Source organism: Dipodomys merriami, unplaced genomic scaffold (genome assembly GCF_024711535.1).
Source record: "Dipodomys merriami isolate MVZ:Mamm:240054 unplaced genomic scaffold, mDipMer1.0.p SCAF_882, whole genome shotgun sequence".
NCBI lineage: Eukaryota > Metazoa > Chordata > Mammalia > Rodentia > Heteromyidae > Dipodomys > Dipodomys merriami.
The window spans coordinates 37,267-65,000 of NW_027206493.1; the positions used below are offsets into that span (position 1 = coordinate 37,267).

The 27,734-nt window shown below is 40.0% G+C and overlaps 1 pseudogene; it reads left to right on the forward strand.

Annotated features, from left to right (window-relative positions):
- The first annotated feature begins 12,766 nt into the window (after window positions 1-12,766).
- LOC138820426 (tubulin beta-2 chain-like) overlaps window positions 12,767-27,734 on the forward strand; it is a 42,981-nt pseudogene continuing 28,013 nt past the window's right edge.

Genomic DNA, 27,734 nt, shown 5'->3' on the forward strand with positions numbered 1-27,734 from the left:
TAGAAAGTTCTGCTCTCATGGGGTCAAGGAAGGTTTCCCTCTGATTGTCATAGACATCAGGAAAGTGTCCAGGGACTTGTCATCACCTGTACTACAGTTCTGCAAGATGCTTAGACCTTTTGGCTATTTTTAATTTATAACCATGAACTATTACAGCATGCCACATATACCTGTTTGTGTGAGGATTTTTTTCTTCTTTTAGGGGCCTTTATTGTTGTTTGCAGAATTCATTCTGGTAACTTGCTGTTACCAGAGTTTCTCCTGAAAGTGTAGCTCATACCTGACATTAATTTGGGGAAAGTTCTGTCATTATTATTTCAAATACTTTTTCTATTTCTTTTCCTTTACTCCTTATGATATTCCCATCATCCATATGTAACGTCTTTTGCAGTTATCCCATATTCCTTTGGTATCTTTTTTTTCATTCTTTGAAATGAAAAGGTATTTTACTATTTTAGGTTATACTATAAATCTTTTGTAAAATGATAATTGTTTATTAATATATTTTATGAAAAATAATTCATACTTTCATACAATATAATTGACTATATTTTCATTCTTCCATATTTTCAGTTTTGAATTGTCTTGTTTGTGAAATCCTTTCTCTGAAGTTTTTTCTAGGTGAGTTCTATATTCTCAGATCCTTTTATTTTTTTCCTGTCCAGAGACTAACCTTAAATCATTTTCAACTTACTTAGACACTCATTAACCTGTGTGTCTAACAATTATGTTGCTTTCATCAATTTTAAGTGTATATATATCAATCAGCAAGAGAACCAAAATATTCTCTCAATCTATGTGATGAATTCCTCTTCATTAACAAATGATTAAACAATTAAACAGCTTTGCTCAATGTTTCTATTAAAAATGTGCCATAAAAATTATTGCTACAGTACAATCACTATCAGTAAATAAATTATTCAATATGTGATTATCAGAGACTTCTGTAAAGTCAAACTAAATGAATTCCAACTCACATTCTCCTTAGTTAATCTCAAAATAGTCCTAGCCACTCTAGAAAGTATGACAGACCTGAAGTGGAACAGACTAGAAGGCGAAGAAATGAATACAAGAACCCACAGCTATCTGATAAAATGTATGGTGGAAAAAGACAGCCTCTTCAACAAATGGTGCTGGGAAAACCAAATGTCCATATATATGACCTCTCTCACACCTTAAATTAAAATCAATTCAGAGTGGATCAAAAACCTCAATATAAGATTTAAAACTTTACTACAGGAAAGAGTAAACATTAGAATGTATTGACGTAGGCAGAAACTCCCTAAATATAACTCCAGGAACTTAGAAAATAGAAAAGAGACTTGGCAAATAGGATTGTATCAAGCTAAAAAGCTTCTGCACAGCAAAGGACATGGTTATTAACCTAAAAATACAACCTGTAGAAGACCTCTAGCCAAAAAAGAAATGCAAATCAAAACAGAATCAAGATTCCATCTCATTCTAGACATAATGGCCATCATCAAGAATACAAACAGCAACAAATGCTGACAAGAATGGAGTAGGAGGGGAGAAGGAACCTTAATTGGTGGAAATATAAATTAGTACAACTTTGAACAACAGTTTAACAAAAAGAATACTAAGGAGCTCAAATATGAGTGAGAGGGATGGGAAATAAGGAGAAGTGAGTAGAAAAATAGAGGGATGAATGGTGGGCAAATATAGTCATAATATTCAATTTGCACATGTGGAAATGGAACTCAGACATATTAGAAAATAGGCAAGGAAATGGATATGTGGAGGGGAGAATGATGGAAGCATTAACTGATCAAAATGCACTGTACATGTAAAGGGACACATTTAGTTGAAACTCCTACAACTATCTAAAAATAATTAAAAAGGGAAGAAACCATGCCAAACGACACAGGAGATATTGGGTTAGAAAGATATACTAGTTCTATCCAAAATGTATCAAAATTTTTGACTGGGTGACCACAGCTTGTTCCTCTTCCAGGATCTTGAAGGGCTCCCAAGAGGTTAAGCTTAAACTTCATTAGCTTCATACAAACCTATCTCTGCAGATTTTACTTGACCCTCAAAATTATCTCTTAGCTTAGTGTTTTCAGAAGCCTGGGCAGCTCTGGGAAAATGTTTAGTGAATTAATGAAAGTGGTCAAATTTTAATCAACACAATGAGCAGGAAGTCCATCAGAGGTGTGGTAAAAATAATGTACAGAGGGGATTTTTAATACACTAAATCAAGCAGTATTATAGTGTCAATGGTGTGTTAAGTCCTGTGGGTTCTAAAACAGAATTCCTGGCTTCCTCTTCTAAAATATCCTCTGATCTTTCCCATGACTCAGTTTCCTTGTCTGGAAAATAAAATAGTATATATAATTCTAGTGACTTTTCATGTGTTAACTATAGGTATTAGTTAACACAATCATTTTTGTGAGAAGTAAAATTATTAATACCTGTAAAGCTTAAAATTTCATGCCAAGTGTTGTAGTGTGTGTGTGTGTGTGTGTGTGTGTGTGTGTGTGTGTGTGTGTGTGCGGTAAAATTGGGCTTGTTCACATGCTTGCTTGGTTTTTACTCAAGACCTGTTGCAACAATGAGAAGTACAAAATGTCATGTCAAAACCAGCTTTACAATGTCGGTGGGAGGGGAGGGGGTATAATTGGGTGGGGGGAGGGGGGAGGCTGGGAAGGGAGATGAAGGGTAAACAAAGGAGGAGGCTGCAATGCTTGGTAAGAAATGTATGCATTATCCTGCCCATGTAATTGTAGCCCCTCTGTACAGTATCTTCTCAAATAAAATAAAATAATATTAAAAAAAAAAAGAATGGTGCTCTGCCACTTGAGCCATACCTTGCCTTCTAAGAGTTTCAATACAGAGTAAATATTTTAAAGGGTAACTATCTTTATTTTTCAAACAGAACATTCCTTCCTTTGCACAAATATTTTAAGGAAAACAAAAATAAACTATAATTCTTAAAATTAAAATGAAATTGATACTTGGAGTGAATTAAGTGATCCATAAACTAAAGATAAAAAACTTGATAAGAGCTGGTGTATGGACAAAGTGGTAGAATGCCACCCTGAGTTCAAACCTCAGTCAAACAAAAAAATGAGTTAATTTTACATTGAACACGGTGGCATATATATAATCCTAGCTATTCTGCAGGTGGAGATAGGGAAGATTGCATTTTTTAATTGTGAAAGTACCATATAGAGAGGTTACAATTACATGAGCAAGGTAATGTACATTTCTTATCAAGCATTGTTGCCTCCTTCTTTGTTCCCATCCCTTCCCCCATATGCGCCCCCCCACCAAAGTTGTAAAGTTCGTTTTTTGACATAACGTCTTGTACATCTCATTGTTGCAATGGATCCACCTGTATCCTTATTTAAACAATTTGTTTATTCCCTTCCCCTCCACAAATTATACCAACATCAACTACAGTGAAAACAGTGGTTATACTGTGGGGGAGGGACATACAAAGCAAGAAAGAAATCATCTTATAAATATGTTAGAAATAATCACAAGAAAGGGGCAGGAAAGTGGCTCAGTGGTAGATCACTTGCTTGCATGCATGAGGCCCTAGTTTCAATTCCCCAGCACCACATAAACAAAAAGAAAAAAGCCAGAAATGGTGCTGTGGTTCAAGTGATAGAGCGCTAACCTTGAGCTGAAGAGCTGAGGGACAGTACCAAGGCCCAGAGTTCAGGCCCCACAACCGGACCCCCCCCCCTCAAAAAAAGAAAAAATCACAAGAAAGAAAAAAAACATGAGTCCTTATCTTAGGGTTCATTTTGCCTAACATCAACTTATCTGACCGTTTCTGCTTGTCTCAGACATATACTAGTTATTGCAAATAAGGGAAACCATGGGACCTATGTTTCTTTGGGCCTGACTTACTTCACTTAATATAATTTGTACCAATCTTTCCATTTCCTAACAAATGGGGCAATGCCTTTCTTTCTGATGGAAGCAGAGAATTTCATTGTGTATATATACCACATTTTCTTGATCCATTCATCTATGAAGGGGCATTTGGGTTGGTTCCATATCTTATCTATGGTAAATAATGCTGCAATAAACGTAGTCGTGCTGGTAGCTTTAGTGTGGCCTTGTTTGTGATCATTTGGGTAAACGCCCAAAAGTGGTATTGCTGGGTCATAGGGGAGCTCTATATGGAGTCTTCTGAGGAACCTCCATACTACTTTTCAAAGTAGCTGATATGGAATAATAAAATACCCCGAATAGCAAACACAATCCTTAACAGAAAAAATAGTGCTGGAGGAATATCAATACCAAATTTCAAACTTTACTACAAAGCCATAGTAATGATACCAGCTTGGTACTGGCACAAGAACAGACTTCAGGACTAATGGGATAGAATTGAGAACCCAGAAATGAACCCACAGACCTATAGCCATCTAATCTTCGATAAGGGAGCTAAAAAAAAATAGAATGGAAGAAAGACAGCCTCTTCAGTAAATGGTGCTGGCAAAATTCGTTAATCACTTGTAGAAAACTAAAGCTAGATCCTTATATATCACCCTGTACTAGACTCAACTCCAAATGGATCAAAGACCTGGGTGTCAAAGCAGACACCCTGAAAACATTACAAGATAAAATAGGAGAAACCCTAGGTCTCCTTGGCACAGGCAGAAATTTTTGTAAAAGAGATCCAGAAACACAGCAAATCAAGGAAAGGTTGGACAATTGGGAGTGCATGAAATTGCAGAATTTCTGCAAGACAAAGGTCATAGCTGGCAAGATCAATAGGAAGTCCACTGATTGGGAGAAGATCTTCACTAGCCATACAACGGACAAGTGTCTCATATCTACAATATACCTGGAACTCAATTAAATCCCCCAACAACAAATCCTCAAAGAAACAACTGCCCAATAAATAAGTGGGCTAAAGAATGAAAGAGAAATTTCTCTGAAGAGGAAAGAAGGATGGCCAATGAAGAAATAAATTCTCAACCTCCCTAGCCATAAAAGAAATACAAATCAAAACAACATTGAGATTCCACCTCACCCCAGTTAGATTGGCTATAATTAAGAACTCTATTAACAACAGATGCTGAATGGGATGTGGACAGAAGGGAACCTTACTGTATTGTTGGTCGGAGTATAAACTTGCTCAACCACTTTGGAAAGTAGTATTGAAGATTGCATTTTGAAGCCAGCTTGGGTAAAATGTGTTTCCAGATCAACCAACAAGCAGGGATAATGGTACACATTATAATTTGAGCTATGAAGGATGAGTATGTAGAGGATTATGATCCGAGGCTGGCCCCTGGCAACAACAGAAATGGATACCTAAACCTACATGCTCAACGTTATCTTTTGCAAAATGTGGAAGAGAAGCCCTTTAAGGCATATGTGTGTGTGTGTTCTATCTGAATGTCAAGGGTTGAAGTGTTGAAGTAGCATGGAAAATAAAAACATGGACCTCTTCTTGTTGAACTGAGGAGCATAACGTAAATTCTTTTTTTTTTTTTTTTTTTGTCGGTCGTGGGGCTTGAACTCTGGGCCTGGGCGTTGTCCCTTAGCTCTTCAGCTCAAGGCGAGCGCTCTACCACTTGAGCTACAGCGCCACTTCCTAACGTAAATTCTTCTATGAACTCAGGAATGCAGCTCGGCTGAATCCCAGCTTTGAGATATTGCAATAACAGACTTTCATCAATTTTTCCTGCTACTGGAAAAAAGATACTAAACGAAATATTAGTGCTTAAGTCTCAAACACTTCTCTTTCTCATCCACTTCAGAGTTTACATGATGGAGAATGATCAAGTTTTCCTGGGGGGACAGTGCTCACCAATATGGGGCAGGATTTATCAGGCATGTGCTCACTAATATCTGAGAAAGCAAGATTGGAATAAAGGGGATATTTGGGGGTTTTCTCTTGGGTGGTATTTTTTGTTTGGTTTTGTTTGGTTTTTGCTAATCCTGGGGCATGAACTCAGGACTAGGGTCCTGTACTTGAACATTTCTGCTCAAGGCTAGTACTTTACCACTTAAGCCACAGCCCTATTTCTGGCTTTCTTTGGTAGTTAATTGGAGATAAATTTCTCAGGAAGTTTTCTTCCTGGCCTTTCAACTGCAAGCCTCAGATCTCATCCTCAGCTAAGATAACATGTATGAGCCACCAGCAACCAGCTGGAATACTTGGATTTTCTTGCTTTTTTTTGATCCTGTGGGGCAAGCCAGACAAAATGTAACATTTTCTTTTACCAAATAAGAAAGAGAAACTTTTAAATCCAACTGTATGTGATCTGTTAGAATGAAGAGTTTTAAATTTTATAAAAACTTCATATTTTCATTGTGCTAATACACAGAATCTTCAAAATCCAGAAAATATTCATTCTGATTATTATTATTATTTTGTTGTCTCAAAAAGAAATTGAGGCATTCCTAAATGGTCGTGTTATTCTTTCCCATATTTTCTTTTAAAAGGTCTTTGATGTGCTTCTAAATGTTACTGGTTTCTGCAAGATAAAAGAAATTCCCTAGTACCACTTGAAATATAATGCTCTCCGTTAGAGTTTATGAGAAATTTCTACCTTCCACATAAATTATCACTTCAGTTAACTCTGTTAGTGTAAATTGTGTCTCTCTTAGGAGCCACAGATTTGCTAAACATTAGTCAAAGAAATAATAGAAGCCATTCTTATAGGAAATGATCAGTTAAAACAATACTTTTGTTTATGAGTATGTGTGTTGTGATTTGGAGTTTTTTCATAGAAGGAAGTCGTGGGGATGGAGCACAGGGTCTTGTGCACACTTCGCAAGAACACTACCACTGAGCTGCATCCCTAGCCCCTTGTGTGTGGTTTTGAAATCATGATGTCACAAGCCTGTAATAGAAATCAGTATAGCAATTCTGGGATTTGCCATGCATTTATGGAAACGCTGAGGAAAGATGAATTTTTAAAAGTTCCTGGATGTGGTTTTCATATCCTAACATTAGGGAAACATTGAGAAAGAACAAAAAATAGTAGGTTTCTTGAGTGCTGAGAACAACCATTATCATTTGGGTTTTTTTTTTTTGTTGTTCTTTTGTGCTAGTACTGGGGCTTGAGCTCAAGTCCCTTAGCCCTTTTCACACAAGGCTGGCTCTCTACCATGTGAGTCACAGCCACAATTCTAGTTTATTTTGTATATAATTGGAGATAAAAGTCCTGACTGGATTAGCTGCAAACTGTAATCCTCAGGTCACAGCCTCCTGAGTAGCTAGGATTACAAGCATGAGCCACTCATGTTGAGCTGTCATTTTGGTTTTTATCAGCCCATGAAACACATCTTTAATACTAATTTTCATGTTTTGACATTTTAAACTGTGGTGAATTATAAATAACCAAATTTCCAATATATAAGTGTTTAAGTTACATTGCTCATATTCATAGTGTTGTGCAACCATCACCAGTATTTAAATTTTTTATTGCTTCAAACAGAAACTGTAGGGCACATGGGCAGCAAAGATGGCGCTGGGAGGGAGTAGAGTGGGCAGAGCCCAATTGACCTTCTGATCAGTTCCTAACCAGTCCGTGAAGGCTTAGGTGCATGATAGGGTATGACCTTGACAGTGATTGGTTCCTCTTTCTCCTTTGCCTTTTTGTCTTTAAAAGGGCTGCTCTCTGTTAATAAATGAGTTTTCTACCTGCTGGATTTGGCTCCCTCCTGTGTCTGATTGTCTCCCAGGCTGAGGGAGGCTGGGGAACGGGCGAGCGCCGCACTTACCTTTCCTCAGACCCCGTCCGTCTTTCGTGGGACGGACAAAGACCCGACAGAAACTGTATCATCATTAATCAATAAATTGTCACTCATCTCTTCCTCCCTCTAACTGTGGACAATCTCTGATCTGCTATCAGTTTCTGTTGTCTATTCTAGATATTTCTTATAAGTACAATCATACATGAGCTATGCTTTTGTGTCTGGTTTGAAATACTTAGTTTTATAATGTTTTTCAAGGTTGGTGCAGTCCATGTTACAGCATGGACAGAGTGTCATTTATTTCTTGTGGCACATTAATTTCCACACTATGAGATGCCATATTTTGTTTATTCATTCATCTATAAATGAACATTCGGAAGGTTTCTCTCCAGTATTTATAAATAAGGCTACAATGAACACTGGCATCCATGTAAGTTCTATTGTCCATTGTTTGTTTGTATCTTTACAAATAGAATTGTTGAGTCATATTGTAATTCTATGTTAGACTCTTTGAAGATTCACCAACTTGTTTTCTATGTGGTTGTAACATTCTACATTCTCATTACCTTAGCTGTGCCAAAAGAGTTCAACTCCTCCTCTTTTTTTCCTAGTCCTGGGGCTTGAACTCAGGGTCTGGGCACTCTTCCTGAGCTTCTTTTTCTCTACCACTTGAGCAACACCATCAGTTCCAGCTCTCTCAATTTATGTGGTACTGAGGAATTGAACCCAGGGCTTCATGCATGCTAGGCAAGCACTCTACAACCAAGCCACATTCCCAGACCATTTTCTGTATTTTTTTTAAGTCACAGTCATTGTAGAAGGCATGAAGCAGTATCTTCCTGTGATTTTGATGGCATTTTCCTAGCAACTTTGGGGTTGCTTAGTGGTTCTTTATCTCTCTGCTTTGAAGAAATGTTTGTTGAAGTTCCACAACTATTTTAAAGTGAATTTCCTTTTGTGTTACTTGATTGAGGAGTTCTTCATATATTCTCTGAGGTTAAAATCTATAATATATAGTTATTTTCTCACATTATTTAGGTTTTCTTTTAGCTTTCTTGGTAATGAAACTTGGTCTGTTTAAGAATAGTATCTATTTTTTTTCTTTGGATAAAAAGGGATACAAAAGTTCTTAAAATAATAATAACAGCCATAATTAAAAATGCCATGGGTTTTTCTCTCAGAGGTTCATTGTTCTTAGTGTATAATAGATTAATTAACCTCTTTTCTTGTGTGTGTAAATGAAAGCTGCTTTTAGTTAGGACCTCTAGAGTTTTTCAGAGGTTAAAAATGATAAAATTTGATAAAACTAAGTATTTATTTCACTTATAGAACAACTTTCTCTCCTCAACCTGAGTAATTATTTATACTATACTATTGGAGTTAGCTAATATTAATTAGAGGAAGGACTTTTTATCAAAGGAAGGGATTACATAAGTTGTGGGAATACATGATGTATTGAGGAATACTTACAGGCTTCTGATATATTTTAGAAAAAAATTAAATTTAAGAGAATCTTCATCAGGCTGGGAAGTTGGCTCAGGGGTAGAGTGCTTGCCTGGCATGCCTGAGGCCCTAGGTTCAATTCCTCAGCATCACATAAGCAAAAAGAAAAAAGCCAGAAGTGGCATTGTGGCTCAAGTAGTAGAACGCTAGCCTTGAGCTGAAGAGCTGAGGGACAGTGCCCAGGCCGAGTTCAGGCCCCACAACCAGACCCCCCCACACAAAAAAAGAGTATCTTCATCATAGAATCTACAGAAGTTAAATGAGTCGTGAACAAAGTTGAAGTTTGCCCAAACGCACAGAGTACAGAGATGAGACCAAAGTGGGTAAGTACTACCTGGATCTCCTTACTGTGAAATATCCTCCACATATTAATGGGATAAATGGAACTTTTCCCAAGCACACACAATTCATACCCTCAAGATAGAAGCGATTCCATTCAAGTATAGGCTTTGGAGGAATTTAACATTCAACAATAATTTTAAGAGATTCTTGATTATAGTAGACAAAAAGGATTATATTGACCTTTCAGTCTCAAAGCTTTATCCCTATTAGAAAATCTTCAAAAAATGATTTTGTGACTTTGGAGAAAATAATTAACTATAAAGCTTCATAAATTATATTAGAAAAATAAGTTCATAAAATGAAGAGTTGATGCGGAGTTATGAAAGACTTCATACTATTTTTCAAAGTCTCTTGGAATCAAAATCTCTTCTCAGTGTTTTGAGAAAGTAGAAATGTATCTAGTGTTAGAATCATGGATACCTAAAACATTGAGTCATCCCAAAATTCATTGTATCCCTGAAAAGTACGTAGAGTTCTAGTATCTTAATGGCACTCTCATGTGGAACCCAACTATTTGTCTTGGCATTTAAAACTGGGGAAGTGTTTTCTAGGGAATGAACCTTTAAAATATTCTTTTCTAAATAAAACAAAGGAAAAATCTTTCTTAAATAATTCTTTAAAAGGATTCATCAGCTGCAGAGATCTGACCTTATGGGTATCCGGGATGTGCAGGTACAGCAATGCTTTTGTGGAAGGGCTCTGGGAATATGGAACCACACTGAGCTCCTGGCTAGAATATGCTGCCAACTACAGGCAGAGCCCTGTTCAGTTAGGTGACCTATTGAAGTCCTCATTTATTTCTTTGTCATTGAAGGCAACTTTTTTTTGGGGGGGGGGGTCCAGTAGTGGGGCCCTTCTGGGCCTGGGCACTGTCCCTCAGCTCTTCAGCTCAAGGCTAGCGCTCTACCACTTGAGCCACAGTGCCACTTTCGGCTTTTTTCCTTTTGCTTATGTGGTGCTGAGGAATCGAACTCAGGGCCTCAGGCATGTAAGGCAAGCGCTCTACCACCGAGCCACCTTCCCAGCCCATTGAAGGCAACTTTGAGATAGTGGTGCAGGCCCTGGAATCAGCAGGTATGGCTGCTCTGCAAATGCACTGCCACTCATTCAGGGAAGACAGCTTGAGCCCTGGGTAGCTTCTGCAGGTGTTAGGCCTAGCCAGGACAGGTTAGCTGTGCAAGCTGGAAGTGGCCCACAATGTGCGACTACATGCTGGCATGTGCAGCAGTTGTTAGCCCAGGTGGGATTCCCTCGTCTGACTTCACTCATCCTCCCCATTAAGGCCTTTGACACACCCTTCACTTCTGTCCCAACTTCTAAGCATGAAGACTGCCTCCTTGGCTCCATCTCCTGAGAGCTCAGTCACATGACTTACCTGATAGAGCTGAGTGTGGCCCTCTCCATGCTGACAGGGAAGATCCAGATTCTCCTAGGGTGAATCTCAGAGACTGAAAGGAGGAGGGATGGGTCAAGCACTCTGGTCATTGGCTTCACAGGCTGTAGGGGCACTGAGTGATAGGTAGAAGAACAGCTTATTCACAAAGCCCCAAGCTCAATGCTCTCTGGAGCTGCACATAAGAGAGCACAAAAGAGAAATAAAGAAGTTGGAGGACCAGGAGTGATCCAGAATATTGAGGGACCTCAGTGGACTGCTTCTAGTTAGAAAGAGACAATGTGTAAATAGGCATCAAAACCAGGCTTGCAATCCCAGCACTCAGAAGCCTGAGGAAGAAGGAAAGTGAGTTCAAGTCCAGCATGGATAACATGGGGAGACTGCCTCAAAAAACAAGGTCTGGAGGTGTAGCTCAAATATTAGAGTACCAGCCAGTGAGCAAAAGCATCAGATACTGAGTTTGAATGGTGTCTTGGTCTTCAAAATAAGAAAAGAAAGAGAGAAAGAGACAGAGAGAGAGAAAGAGAGAGAGAGAGAGAGAGAGAGAGAGAGAGAGAGAGAGAGAGAGAGAGAGAGGAAGGAAGGAAGGAAGGAAGAAAGAAAGAAAGAAAGAAAGAAAGAAAGAAAGAAAGAAAGAAAGAAAGAAAGAAAGAAAGAAAAGAAAAGAAAAGAAAGAAAAAAGAAAGAAAGAAAAATAAGGGCTAAAATGTGCCTTGATGCTACAGTGTTTGACTAGCACATGAAAAACCCTGGCTGTAATCCCTAGCATAGATAGGAGGAAGAGTGGGGGAAAGCAAGAAGAGCAGGACAGAGAGGGAAAGGGGAAGGGGGAAGGGAGAGGGAGAGGTCTCTGTGAAAAGAACATGCTAACTAATGGGTCTAGAATGTTGCTTTATAAGGCAAAGCTAACTATAGTGACTCCTGTAGCTGTCTATTGTGGTGCAAAAAAAGTTCCCAACACTGTATGACTGGCATTATCTCAGGTCAGGTATAGAAATCTGGCTCAGCTGGGTGACATGAGGTTGTTGTCAGCTGACTGTGGGACTGCAGTGTCACCCTGGCCTTTCTGAGCAGATATTAACCCAAGATCATTCATGGGAATTGGGGGAATGCCTGGCCTCCTCCATAAGCAGGATTATCATAAGGTCTTAGCTAATAGTTTCACCCATTTGCAGTTATGATATCAAGAGGGGCATGCACAGACAGTGAGGGACTCAGTCAGAGACAGGGCCCAGCTGCCCCTTTGCTGATGTTTGCTGCCAACACTATCTAAATCAGAATTAATGGATTGTGGATATGGTGCCTCTGTTGGGGATGTCTGGCTTTCCCTTCCTGGCTCTACAGTAATGGATTCTTCTATTGTTAGAGTAATGGCTCTTTTTTCTTACTAATACCTCATTTCCTCTGTAGCAAGCTCTCAGAGTGGATGTTCTCTCCAGGATCATGTACATAACTCCTTTCATATGAAAATGGTTGTTGATAAAATCTGCCATTTAGGTGAGATGAAGACAAAGGTTTCATTGGTTCAGGTTAATTCTGAACCACACAGCAAGCCCAGCAGCTGTAGACTGTCTGAAAGCAAGGGAGCCAGCCTGCATCCGAGTGAATCATATTTATGGACACAGACATTTGCATTTCATGTAGCATCATGTGTCACAAACTATTTTCATAGACTGCATGCAGTCAGGTAAGAACAAGACTTGCCTTGCAAGGTGTAGTCTTTGTTCTCTGTGACAGACAAGCAGATGGATTGCTCACATCCATTGTTGCTCACATGGAACTCCTCTGATTAGTGCTGATTATTCCATGCTCTACAGCCTGTTCAGGACATGATTGAGAATGCTGGACCTGGCCAATTGTGCTCTGAACCATGTGGACATGAACTTCTTGGCAGACTGTATCCATGCTGCCCAGCTGGATGTGTTGCACCTCAGTAGACACAATCTGCTTCATTTATATCCCTATACTTTCCTCAAGCTCCGGCAACAAGTTGCCCAGATAGTGCGGGTGTGGACCCCAGTGGAGTGTGCTATTACCCATAGCTATGTGGTCATGATGATCCTGGGCCTGTGTTCCTGCCTCTATCTCTAGGAGCTCAAGTTCCTTGCTAACCTGCTGTCAGCCTGCACCCTCAAGCGCCTCTTCTCTGCACTGTGTAAACTCCCTGAACTTCATTACATGGAGTTCTTGGTGCCTAAGAAATACTACCTGGAGAGTACCAGGATGAGCTGGCCATGTCCACATATGATCAGTAGAAATATGCTTGATTGCAGAAGAGCTGCATGCCGTGCTACTATGGGCCAAGCAGGAAGACATCCCCACCTCCCACCACTTTTCTGGAGTTTTCACCCAATAGTTAATGAGACCAGCCATGAGCTTGGTGCTTTCTTGCTTCAAACTTTCAAAACTGCTTTAGAAAACTTTCCCAGGGGCTGGGAAGGTGGCTCAGTGGTAGAGCGCTTGCCTTGCATGCTCGAGGGCCTGGGTTTGATTCCTCAGCATCACATAAGCAAAAAGAAAACCCCGGAAGGGGCGCTGTGGCTTAAGTGGTAGAGTGCTAGCCTTGAGCTGAAGAGCTGAGGGACAGTGCCCAGGCCCAGAGTTCAGGCCCCACGACTGAACCCAAAAAAAAAAAAAAAAAAGAAAACTTTCCCAGAACATTAAAACAAGGAGAATAGGCCCTTGAATTGTGCTAAGGAAATGTCTTGCATTTCAACCAGCCCTGTTGCCCAGAGATCAATTCCTATATCAGATCCTAAGGCTAAGATGTAAGCAACTGTAGTTTCAATGAAAAACCTTTGTTAGAGAAAGCTGTAGATACACATGACAGACAATGTAGGAAGAAAACATGCCTTCTAAATGTGACATCGGAAGCCCTGGGGTTCAATTCTTTTTCCTTTTTTGTGCCAGTCCTGGGGCTTGAACTCAGGGCCTTTGCACTGCCCCTGAACTTCTTTTACTCAAGGCTAGCACTGTACCACTTGAGCCACAGCACCACTTCTGGTGTTTTCTGCTTATGTGTTGCTGAGGAATCGAACCCATGAATTCATGCATGCTAGGGAAGCATTCTATCACTGAGCCATATTCCCAGCCTCCTGGGATTCAATTATGGGACTAGGTGAAGCTGTTACAGCAGAGGTCCAGGCATTGTGGTAGAGTGTTCAATTGGACCTAGGGCAGCATGTGCTGGAAGCAGTAACAGGGAAAAATCAGATCACTTGTCACAGAATACAAATAAAAGGTAATGGGTACATTTCTTATCAAGCATTGTTGCCTCCCACTTTGTTTCCTCTTACCATCCCTAATAAGAAATGTACTCATTACCTTGCTCATGTACTCATGTAATTGTAACTTCTCTGTAAGGTATTTTCACAAATGTTTGTGTGTGTGTGTGTGTGTGTGTGTGTGTGTGTGTGTATAAATACAAATAAAAGAAGATCTCATAGAAAAACAAACAAGAGAAAAAGACTGAAAATGAAAAGTAAAATGGAAAGGGAACCCGACTTTTGGGCCTAGCAGAAACTCAGCAGATCTGGTAGGAATTGTTCTGCATGGTGTGGCAATATTTCCTGGAGAATGTTTGCAGGGAATAGAAGCAGGGCTGGTTTTTGGTTGTTACCAGTGGCTTTGTGCTTGTTTTGCTCTGCATCCAGCTCAGTGAAAGCCTGATTTGAGGGTATCTCATGACTAAGAGATGCTCCAGTATTTCTTAGTAAAATTCATATTCCATTTTCTGCTGAGCAGCTAGATTCATTTGACCACCAGCCTCTACCACTCCCAAGCCTCTTCCTTTGGTTCTACTAATCAGAGCCAGCCCTAGCTCTGGGAACAGGCATTAGAACTCTATTCTGTTACAGTAACATTCTTACCTGCCAGTGGCAGTCAACAGAGAGACCCAGTTCTCCTTTAGAGATGCCAGAGACCTTCTGCAGCTAGCTGAATCACAACTAGCTACCAACACTTTTCTGTTCAAGAGTTCCTATGACTCTAACAGAAGTCACATACTGGGGACTCTTTTCATTGCTCTCACTAAAACGCCACAGCACTGTATAACCTGATGTCCCCACATTCTGCTGCAGGAAAGGTAACAGGCTGGAATCTGTGCAATTTGGCTTGAAAAATTTGTTACAGTGAGTGAAAGATTGATTCCTGCCTAATTCCTCCAGCTCAAGCAAGACACCAGGTACAAGAAAACAAGCGTGGCCACATGCCTGTCAGCAGGCAGGTTCCAATCAGTGCCTGGCCAAGGATATAACACTTGGTCCCCAGGGGACAATAGCCCTTCATCCAGTGTAGAACATTCAACTTGTGGGCCTGGTCAAGGAAGTCTCCTTGTGGCCTAAGAGAGCATAAGCCACTTTTTATTTTCTGCTTCTTTGTGAAAACAAGCCCTATATAAGTCCATCCAAAATATAGTCCCTCAAACAACCTCCAAACCTGAAAGGTCTATGCACCTTGCTGGCAATAAACAGTCCCCACCTGTTGATCATTGAGTCTGGCCTATTCCTTTTCTGTTTTCCTCCATTTTCTTAACAGTGAGAATGCTGAAACAGGTATGTGGGTTCAGGAGACAATCATTCCCAGGTTGCCAATGGATGTTCATGGCTACTTCTAGATTTTAGGTCTGATCCTACTCTATTCTTACTTTGAGGTTACCTGAGATATCCTTAAAACAAATTCCCCTCATTAGTGTCTAAGACAACTTAATCACTGTTATTTCAATTCTTACAGGGTCTGAGAATGAGTCCATCAAAGCGGGCTTAGAGATTAAAGAAGTTTGTTAGGTGTTACAGAAGTTGTCCTGCCAGGGACACAGTGTAGACTTGGGAGCTAACACTATGACCCTAAACATGAACACAGCCTAGGCTATTGAAGGCAAAAAACACAAGCAGGTACAAGCTGCAAAGTTGTATTAATATGATAACATCAACTTTTTTTTTCAAACAAGGGACTTTTACAATGGCAAATTCCTGTTATTTCATTCCTCAGTTTCAAGCAAGAGATTATTGCATTCCTCAGTTCCCCATAAGAGGTTAATATTCTGACTCAGTGTCCTTGCTTGGTCTTGGGGTCTTTTATCTTAAGAGATCCTTACATTCCCCTTTCTTTTTGTAACTGAGTCAAATTCTTGACTCTTTTTCCTGACTCAGGAGGCTGTACTGGGCCTGAAGGGCCATCAGCTTGACAGTCCCAATTATTTTTTCTATAAGTGATATCAAAGACTTAACCACACAGGAACCAGTAATAACAAGTAGAAGAAATAGTATAATTGCTGGTGGCTAGAGATACTAGCCACCAGGCCAAAAGGCTTTGAACCCATACTAGATCTAGTTTAGCAGATGGATGCTGGTGGAGTCCTTCACACAGTTTACCTAGAACCTTTATGTTTTCTTCTCCAGCCGTGATTCATTTACACAGTATCAGCACTCTTCCCTTAGAAAAACATAGGTTCCCTCTTTGGAAGCTGTGAGAAGGTCTAGTGCCCTATGATTCTGCAAGGCCACCCCCGCTAGAGAGTTCAGTTGTCTTTGTATGCATGCCAGAGACACTGAAGAGGCATGAGTATCCTCATCTACCCTCTCCTCAAATTCTTGAGCAAGTTTTAAACTATGTCTTACAGCACCTCCAGCAAAAGCTGCTCCTCCAACAGAGGTAACCAGACTCACCCCTAACATTATAGGAATAAAATCTGTCCTCTTGGTTAAGAGGTGGGATAACAATCTCTGAAAATTTTCACTTTTGGTATAAAGATTTAATTGGGGAACTGCTGTTATCAAAATCCAAGAGGCCAAGGTTGGATTAATGTATGACCATAGGCTTCCATTGCACCAGAACATAGTAGGAGAAGGGGTGTGACATCAAGATACCTGAAGCAGTTTGTCATATTCCACAAGTTGAGTTGGTTGGTAAAATTAAATTGCTACAATCAGGGACATTACAATAGCAGAAGTAAGAAAACTGTCCCCTTGTCTCTTTGATTTTAAACTGCCAGTGGTAGTTAACATCATTTAGAGCACAGAAGCATAAATGAAAAATTATGATGAGATAAGTCTTAGCTTGAGAGGCTTTTCAGGGTCCTTATACACCATCCATTTGTCTCTTCTGGTAGCAGGGCCACCTTAAGTGGTGAAGCGTGGATCCAGGACCAGATCCCATTCACCTTGACAGTGGTTGGAGCTGTTAGGATAGCAGTATAAGGTCCTTTCCACTGAGGATAGTTAGTTTTTTTTTATGTCATATGACCCACACAGTGTCTCATGATCAGTAATTAGGGCAAACTACAGGGGCTGCCTGCAGGAGTGCCTGAAATTGGGAATGGAGTTCCTGTTGAACAGTCTGCAGTGCCTGTAAAGACTGGAGCAGTCATCTATGTCAACATTGCAGTTTTTAAGCGAGGACACAAGAAGGATGGTCTGCCAAACATCATTTCACAGGGCATAAACCCTTTGGAATAGACAATGCAATGGGAGCGCAAAAGGGCAAAGGGAAGGAGTCATTCAGTCATGGTAAATTTAAGAGAATCCCCTCTCACAACGAGTCTGCTCTAATTAGCTAAACCAGCATCTAGATTGAAATGGGCATATCCTTCCTCCCTACCATACAGATAAACATAAAGAATAGTTCCACATCAATTCACCCATCCTGACTCTATGTATATGAAAGCTAGTTTAATTTCATACCAACTTACTCATAAGCTTCATTTTTAAGACATATTCCTACCATTTGTTACATACTTAAACTTTCTGGGGTTTGTCTTCTTCCCCTTTTCACTGTGACAAACATTTTAAGACAATCCTTATTTTTATATCCTTTTTTTTTTTAAATCCAGATGAGATTTTTTTTTCAATTCCTTTCTAAGGCTTTCTTTACTACACTCTTTCTTTCCCTGAGTTTCTTTGTGGCTTTTGGGCCCATTTTGCTTCTTTGGCTTGAGGAACCAGGTTATCAGAACTGCCTCAAGGCATCCCTTGGGTGGAGAATTTTGTTAAATTTTTAATTCTAATAGCAGGGGTGAGTTTCATTCCTCTTACTACCTCCATTGATAAAGATCTCTCCTTTATAGCTATTGTTGGAAGCGGCCTTTTACCACACCCAAACCAAGCAAGGCTTTGATTGTAGAGTGGATTTCTAGTTTCCTAATCCTTGAAGTGCCTGAGGCAAGCCAGTGATATCATCCTTGCCCTCAATATCTACTGTGGGAATAGAGAGAGTTACTGGATATCACTGAAATAATATACCACAGACTCAGTTTCAGCAGATCCAAAGCAGCTTTCCACTGGGAAGCAGTCAGAGGTGATGGAGTCAGGCAGGAGTCCAGTCCACTGTCACTATGGTCAACATGGTCAGGATGACAACATAGATTTCCTTCCAGATGACTATAAGGCCGTCCTTGAACTTTATCCAGAAGGGTGGGTAGAAGCAGCAGCAGGGTCCCACACCGACTCAAAAGGGTTATCACACATTTTTCTGGGCTGCAAATTTCTACTAAGACTGGTTAAGGATATGTGGCATAGGCTTGATAGGCGGGTGTCCAGCTGGTTTTTAAGGCAACATTTGAGGCAGTGGCCCAGGAAAATTGACCAGGGTGACAACTTTTATTAACTAGATAGTTCTTTTAATAAGGCTTGTAACCATTTCCAAAATGTGCAGTCTCCACACTTACACACTGTTAGCACTATGTCCCATGCCTCTTCCTTTTCAGGTAAGGAAAAAATTATTTCTGACCCCTTTTTGTGGCCATCAGTACTTTAATACAAGAACACATACACAAAGACATTAGAGAGGGATATGATACAATTCAAATAACATCTGGAGCTTGAAAATATTGTGCAAATGTGAATGTCTTAGAATCAGTAAATGAGAGTGGTTATATAAGATGTTAATAGTATGTTCATAGTAAAAAAGCAGTGAAGAAGTATGTGGGAACTCTCACTACTCTTTGCAACTCTTCTTTGAGTTTAAAATAATTTCAAAACAAGAAGGCTTTCAAGACAAGATATGGCTTAAGTATATCCATCCCATATATTTTGGTTTTGTTTTTGATAAATTGTTAAATCTTTGAAGAGGAAGCATTCACCCAAAGGGAGACAAAACATTCAAATCCAACTTTGACTCCCTAACCTGTGGCATATATCTCTGAATTTTTTATTTCCCTATAACTTCTCAAAGTACAAGATAGTTCTCAATTTGACACTTCGAGATTTGACTCATGGAGGTCGTTGGCACCAAAGGTGAGCAAGTAAGAAGCAACATTAGCCAGGCACCAGTGGTTCACACCTGTAAACCTAGCTACTGAGGAGGCTGATCTGAGGATCACGATTCAAAACCAACATGGGCAGGAAACTCCCTGCAATTCTTTTTTATATTGGCGTGGGGGTCGGGTGGTGGGGCCTGAACTCTGGGCCTGGGTGCTGTCCCTCATCTCTTCAGCTCAAGGCTAGCACTCTACCACTTGAGCCACAGCGCCATTTCTGGCTTTTTTTTCTGCTTATGTGGTGCTGAAGAATCGAACCCAGGGCCTCAAGCATGCAAGGAGAGCTCTCTACCACTTAGCCACCTTCCCAGCCCTCCCTGCGATTCTTATCTCCAAATAATCACCAGAAAACCAAATAGAGTTCTCGACCTCAGCTGAAGAGCACAAGGACAACGCCCAATCCCAAAGTTCAAGCCCTACTACCACCAAAAAAAAAAAAAGAGAGAAACAACATTAAAGCTGTTTGTTTTTTGGGCTTTGTGTATAAGCTACACATCCCTCAATTGTGAAATCATACAGTTTGGCTTTCCTTACCTTTTTCTCATAATATTCTGCATAATCTCCACTTATTTATGATGCATTAGGCTTTGCAGCAATAAATAAGCCCCATGATGAAAGTACCTCATTCTGTTCACAGCTTTGTACCCAGTATTCAGGACAACACTTGATATTCACTGAAAAGAAAAGAGACCATTATAATAAGAGATAATGCCTCGATAAAAGACATAAGGTCTGGGGATATCAACTTCCCACCCCCGCCTCTACCTCGAGAGCCCTCAAACAAGCCCAGATGAGCTGGTTTCTAAGATGATGTCCAGGTCCAATAGGCACTTTGGGCAGGTGACGTCTCTCCTGGGGACAGAGCAGCCAAAGCTTTTGCAAAACTATTGCTGGAAACTTATTTTGGAACTCTTGTGACAAAAGAACACTGAGAATTGCTTTGATGTGCTGATGTTTTCATCATTTTCTTGGTACTTCAAAGACATAATAGTCGAGAAGCCAGCAGCAACAGCTAGCTCTGCTCAAAGCTTCAGGGTAATCCGTTTGTATGACTCTTCTAGCTCCACTAGGATTAAGGTGCACTCCCATCCATAGATGGTGAATTTGCCAACACAATGCTACAAATGACCAGACTTCATTTCTTTAGACAGCCTAAGTAGTTTGTGTGTAAGTAATAGGTAGCTACCTCTTACTGTCCCCTCCAATGTCCCTGGGAACATCAGCTTTTGATGTTACATTGGTAATATAGGAATTGTCTACATGAACAAGGGTGGAGCCACAAAGAGGCACTCCAGCCCAGGAATGCTAGCTAGTAAATGGAGAGGCCTCATGGAGGGAAGACCATATTCCAAGCAATTTCCAATCTATGACTCTTTCTCTAAGCTCTTTTGGGAGGTCTTCTATTTCACTGTTGTCTTTTTCATTCATTCCATATTAGCTGCAGCTCTGAGTGCCCAGTCAAAATCCTGGCAGATGGGATTGGGCAGAAACCTGAGTTACTGCCCAAAGAGGTATTATGTCTCATTCTCCCTGGAGACAGAATGCATCTTCCAAGAAAGCTTGCTCAGCCTTTTGGAGAGGAGCACACATGAGCTGAATCCTGACAACAGGAGGAAGAAAACTTCAGAGGAGGTTTCAGGAGCCAGGGGGCAGAAAAGTCTTTTTTGTTTGTTTGTTTTATTATTAGTAAGTTTTATTGTGAAAACATTGTACAGAGGGGTTACAATTACATGAACAAGGTAATGAGTACATTTCTTATTAAGCATTGTTGCCTCCTTTTTTTCCCCTTACCATCCCTACCAGCCCAACACCCTCCCCCCCACCCCGCTGAAAAGTCTTTACGTTACAAGGGACAGTCACTTCCATAGGAAGTGTCTAAAGACTAGACGTACCCTGTGGACAGTGTCAGCTGGCAAAGGCAGACTCAACCATCAGTTGATTTCATTCAGGCATAACATCCCAGTACTTGTAATATTCAGTTGTTGAAACTCAGGGGTTTGAGGACAACACAGGACTTACATCCAAGTTCACTGTAGAAAAAGCAACTGAAATGTGCTCTTTCCTAAGGTTGTAAACAAGTAGCCTTATTCAAACACCAAACGATAAAACCAGATTACATTATGTGTTTTCATGCGTATTTGTGTACATGCACAACAGACCTGGGCCTGTACATGGTCCCTGAACTTTATTACTTAATGCTAGCGTGTTCTGTCACTTGAACCACAGCTCAACTTCTAGTAGTTAAGTGAAGGTAAGGTTCTCGTGGGCTTCACTCTTACTAAGCTGACTTTGACCCACAATCCTTAGATCTCAGACTCCTGAGTTGCTAGGAATACAGGCTTGAGCTATTGGAATCCAGGGGTTCTTTAAATGCCAGGAATGAGATGGATAGATGACTAGTTCCAAGGTAATGATGAGATTATGCATGTCTGGGTAGAAGGTGAGAAAAGGGAGAAAGGATATAAAAAGATTGGAGCTAGAACATGGCAGGGAGATGCCTCATGTGGTGAAGGCTTCGGTAGGGTCTAGTGGGATGAAATCACAGGCTTTGAGACTGTCAGTTTTGGCTGCCTCCATCTTGAAACCATGGACAGAATGGGTAAGCTTTCTATGGCTAGAAGCCCTTTGGGTGATGACACAAACCATAGGAGGTGTATGAAGATAAGAAGTCACCCAGGGGTGGCTCACATTTGTAATCCTAGCTACTTGGAAGGATGAGATCTGAGGATTGTGTTTCAAAGCCACCCTGGGCAGGAAAGTCCATAGCCTCTTATATTTAATTAACCAGCAAAAAATTGGAAGCAGAAGTGTGGCTAAAATGGGAGGCTGACAACCTTGAACAAAAACAGCTAAGGAAGAGCATGAGGCTTTCTGTTCAAACTCCAGTACTGGCACACAAAATAGAGCATAGATAGACAGACAGACAGATAGATAGATAGATAGATAGATAGATAGATAGATAGATAGATAGATAGATAGATAGATAGATAGATAGATAGATAGATAGATAGATAGATAGATAGATAGATAGATGGATGGATGGATGGATGGATGGATGGATGGATAGATGGATGGATGGATAGATAGATAGATAGATAGATAGATAGATAGATAGATAGATAGATAGATAGATAGATAGATAGATAGATAGATAGATAGATAGATAGATAGATAGATAGATAGATAATGGACTAATGGACTAATGGACTTCAGGTACTGTAAGAAATATCCTATCTCAAGTTGGGAGACATGGACTGGAGATTGGGGTGGTCAGTCTTCAGTGTGCAACCATAAAGCTTCCCTATCTGATAGAAACCTGGTGGGAAGAAAAAGCCATGCCAGTGTGTCAGGGTGATGTCAGGGCCAGCTCTAAAGCAAGAAGGCTATCAGAATCTGTATTCTGCCTATGAAGAAGAGAACTCATTGCTCTAGAAAGTGAGGGAATTGATACCTAAATTACCCATCTTGAATAGAAATGGAAGTGGAGTTGTTTTTACGATAACTTAATATTCTGTCTAAGAGCTATTTCTGTACATACTACCTCCTAAATAAAAGCAGGTTTATTGACAAAAATACCAGTTACGTATGATTATACATTTCAATAAAACAATTGTAGTACTTAATACTTTAGGGAATATACTACAGTATTTGTTCTGAAAATGTTTATTCCCTATTTTTACCTGATACATAATGTACTATGTGCTACCACATGTTGTTCAGATGCATGTATAACATGGCATATTTTTTAAATCAGAGTAATTCTAGTGTGAGTTAGTGCAAAGTAGTCAATCAGAACATGTGGTCTATAGAACTGGCAGATGGCATGATCAGCTGCTAAACCAAAGCTAGCTGACATGGATATGGGCGAAGAGGGCTACAGAAGAATAAAGAGTATGCTCAAAATGTTGAGTACATAAGGATGGGGCAATAAATCTTTGAAGTCATAACATTACAAGAAACAGAAAGGATAGCCACCAATCGGAAAGCCATCTTCAAGGTCTACAATTCTCCCTATTTAACCCAAGACCAATCTCTGTAATGAGGAAGATGCCAAGATGGCTGACCTGGGCCGAATTGCCCTTTTCTCTGTGGTGTGTCTATAATATGTGCTCTTTGTTATTTTTCTCTTCTACCAAACCCTTCGATCATCTTTACATATGTTTTCTTCTTACCTGAATTCTCCTTATGCTGGATGCAAGGACCCAGGTTGGATAGCTGCCTTATAATTTGTGGTAACATGTAATGGATTCGATTAAGTATGTTTTATTCTGATTTAGGCTCAATGAATGGACACAATTCTATCTGTCTGTCTGATCTGTTCAAATACATCATTTATAGTGAACACAATAAAAATTCTGTCTTCAAGCCTTAAATATTTGTCATTACCTATCTGTCACCCTTGTATGTGAAGGTACACCTGAACCTCTTCTTCCTAAGTGTACTTTATACAAACATTTGGGACTACATAATTTCTTGAGCATGGTCTGGTTGGATGAAGACAGCTATTTGTGTTTAGACAGTATCTCAATATGTTGCTTAGGTGAGCCCTGAACTAGAGTTCAAGTGAGCTTCTGGCTTTAGGTTCCAGAATAGCTAGAACTATAGACATATGAGACAAGCAGAGATGGTCAGAAAAGATGATGCTAGGCGAAATGAACCCCAAGATAACTCTATTATTTTTAACACTTTGTTTTTGTTTTGCTTCCTGTGTCAAGAATACCTTTTCCTTTCAATAGGCATGTAGTATTTTAAGAATTGCTTTCCAGTTAGTTGAATACATGCAGTAATAATTTTATCACCTAGGTTATTTTTCCAGACCTTGCCTAGGACGGACATATGGTGCTGAGGCATGCTTGCCCAGAATATCTTCCTCTCTCTGTGACTTATTTTGAGGAATATTCAGATGTATTTAGCTGGGTCAAAGATGAGGCATATTTCATTACTTAATGTACTTTGTCAAGCTGTCCACAAAACATTTAATTAATTTGCTCTCCCAACAATAGATTCTAATTTCTTGCTTTCTCTGCAAATCTCACAGTATTTAAAAAAAGAAAAAAGAAAAAATTTCTGCCAGGTGCTGGTGGCCCACGACTGTAATACTTGTTACTCAGGAGGCTGAAATCTGAGAATTGTGGTTCAAATCCAGCCCAGGCAGGAAAGTCTGTGAGACTCTTATCTCCAATTAACCACCAGAAAACTGGAAGTGGAAATTTGGCTCAATGTGGTAGGGCTCTAGTCTTGAGCAAAAAAGCCCAGGGACAGTGCCGGGACCCTAAGTTCAAACTCTATGATCAACAAAAACAATTCTAATAGACACAGAGAACTCTTCTGATATTTGCTAAAAGTATATTTCTTTGTCCCCTTGCTTATATGTTATACCTCAGAAAGTGAGACAACTGAGAATTAAGGAATTTAAAATTAAAAGAGAACTCCACCTCCTAGGATTTCTATCTTGCCCCATTAGCAACACTGCTCCACCAGAGCCTTGCGTTACAAGAGAGATAGTATATACAAAGAAACTTGCGTGAAATAAGGAAGGCAGAAGGAGGCTGTCCTCTGCTGCCCTACCAGCACCCCAGGCATTGATTCCTGGTGAGCAGAGACACATCAGTGTGGAAGATAGATGACTTCGAGTATTTTATTCTCTAGATAGAACTGGAGTATAGGGAAGTGGGCACTGAGCATGGAGCTAGTTAGCTGGCAGGCAGGAAAAGAGAATTTTCTTATTTCAAGGTCAGAAAAGACAAATGAAGTGTAGGTTCACAGCTGGAGTCATAGATCCAAGTGCCAGCATTGCTGCTTACCAAGGAACTCAGGCTCATATCCCTGAGCCTCAGTTTATTTAAAGAGTGTTGAGTACAGTGTACTGTATCATCCTTGGCATTTGGGTAAATTGTAAAGGGAAACATGCAGGTAGACAGAATCCAAGAGGCACATCAACTCAGTGAATGATTTTATTTCACAAATCAAGTGAGGCTTAAATTGAGGGCTTCCACATGTGTGCACCTCCTCTTCTAAGATCCCTAACAAGGGGCTAGGACAACTCTGTGTCTCTGTGGCCCTTTCGATCCCCTCTGTTTTTCCTTTCAGTGTCTTTTCCAAGACAAGCTCTAGTGCATTAAGCAGCCTTTAATGTAGGCAAAAGAAACACTGAGAGCTATTCCCAATGCTTAGACAAGAATCTCCCACTGGCATTACTGATGATCTTGTCTAATGTAAAATCTCACCTATCCCCTAGGGTCATTAAGGCCAGCGATGGACACAGCTAAGTCCATCACTTTGTTGCCTGTATTTTCCATGCCACATATTAGTGAGATACCCCTTCTATTGTTCAGCTATCTTGGGGAGGGCAGAGATAGCTATGCCAGCAACAAAGAAAGGTACTTTCTGCTTTATTAAGCTGGCACAGGGAGGAGCTTCTCTGTGGAACAAGTGGCCAAGGATGCCGCTTGCTTCTATGGCAACCCAACATGCAGCCAGCATTCAGGGTTAGCTCTGTCCACCACATTTAACAGAACTGAAAAACGTGGCAGAATTTCTGTTATTTCTGAAAGACCAGGTTACACTTTAATCACTGGTTGTAATAGCTAATCTGAGAGGGTGATCTATCCCACTGCCCAGGGGCCTTGAAAAATTAGCTCAACTTCAAGGGTTACCCACAATGATTTCCATGGTGTCAAGTGAGTACAACATCAGCAGAGTGGGAAACAAATAAAAATAGATGCATTTGGGGCTATTCCAGTTTCCCATCCAGGAAACATGAATTCAAACAATCTTGAAAATACATTCTTAAAATATGGCTGCAGAATTTTAGCTCAAAAACACGAAGGAGAGATGGGAATTCCATTGCTTATTTGTCAGGACTTTTGATTGGGGCTGGCAAAAGGTGAACTGTTTTGTAAGACGTTGGTTGGGGGTGAAGCCCCTGTCTCTGAGCAGGTTAGGAGAATGGCTTTACAGCCCAGAAGGATAGCAGAGGTTGGCAAAAATTTTTTCAGGGGACTGTAGTAAGGGCAGGGCTGGTCTACATCCCAGTTCAGCTGCAAATATGTCTGAAATCTGACCTGCTGCTTCCATTTTTAGTGTCTCAAAGCAATGCTTTACATTCTTCCTCGATAAATTGCCAATTTCTTCTGAAGCTCTCATATTCATTCTAATTGCCTATTATTCCCACCATAATATAAATAAGATAAATAAGCCATGTTTGCTGCAATTGCAATTTGTTGAAATTCTTATCTCTTTCTAAAAATTCCTGTATAGATTTGATGGCTAAATGGTTATCTAGAAATATCTGCACAGTATCAACTTTGATAATTCAGGATTTTTTCTCTTCCTTTTCACTTTTGTTTCCCCTGAAGATTGAACCAAAGCCTGTGCATGCTACGTAGGTGCTATAGTATTTGAGTTATGTCCACAACCCCTATTGTTTATACTTGGGGGTTATATAGTTTTGCTAATCTACTAGGGCTGGACTTGAACAAGAAATCTTCCTACTTTGGCCTCCAAAGAAGACAGTATTATACCTATATACCAGAACACATAGCAATTTTTATTATTGTTTTTTATTGTGAAAATACCACACAGAGGGATTACAATTACATGGGCAAGGAAATGAGTACATTTCTTATCAAGCATTGTTGCTCCTCCTTTGTTTCCCCTTCCCATACCTTCCCATTTCCTCCTCCCTCCCCCCCTCCCCGCTAAAGTGGCAAAGTTTCTTTTTTTTTGCCCCATGACTGACAAAAATAAAAAATAATGAAACACATAGAAAATTTTTCTAGCTAAAATCTCCACAGGATCTATTTGTATGTGAAAGAATTTTCCACAATTATTTGAAACTCATTTAAAAAAAGAGAATGTACCAAAAAAACGAAAAAATCACATAGTACATTAAAAGTGCAACAACAGGATGGGAAGGTGGCTCAGTAGTAGAGTACTTGCCTCTATTTATTGCAATCATGTGGCCCTGGTTCAATTCTTCAGCAACATCTAAACAGAAAAAGCCAGATGTGATGCTATGATTCAAGTAGTAGAACATTAGCCTTGAGCTGAACAGCTGAGGGACAGGCCCCAGTCCAGAGTTCAGGCCTCATGACCACCTGCCCCCTGCCAAAAATAAAAAATAAAAACAAGTAAATTTTTTGTATTTTCTTCCCACTACGATATATCCCGTTGTCACTGTATTTGATTTTGGTACTCTGGTATTTTATATACATTTATCTGAATAAGGAAAAGGAAGGGGAACAACAGAAAGGTGGGAAAAGATGACAGAGCAGCAATATACACAGAATAATATGTCGGAAATGATTGTACAACTTGGGGGGAAGGTGTAAGAGGGGAGGGAAATTATGAGAAAAATGAGGGAAGTGGTAACATGTTTGAGAAGAAATGCACATTCTACTTTACTTAGGTAAATGTAACCCCTCTGTACATCATCTTGAAAATAAAAAAAATGTGAGTAAACATATGAATGATTAAGTGCTTGCAGCTGCACTAGTTCAAAAGACAGTTACCTTAATGGAATGCCATATACATTAAATAATTGATGGTGAT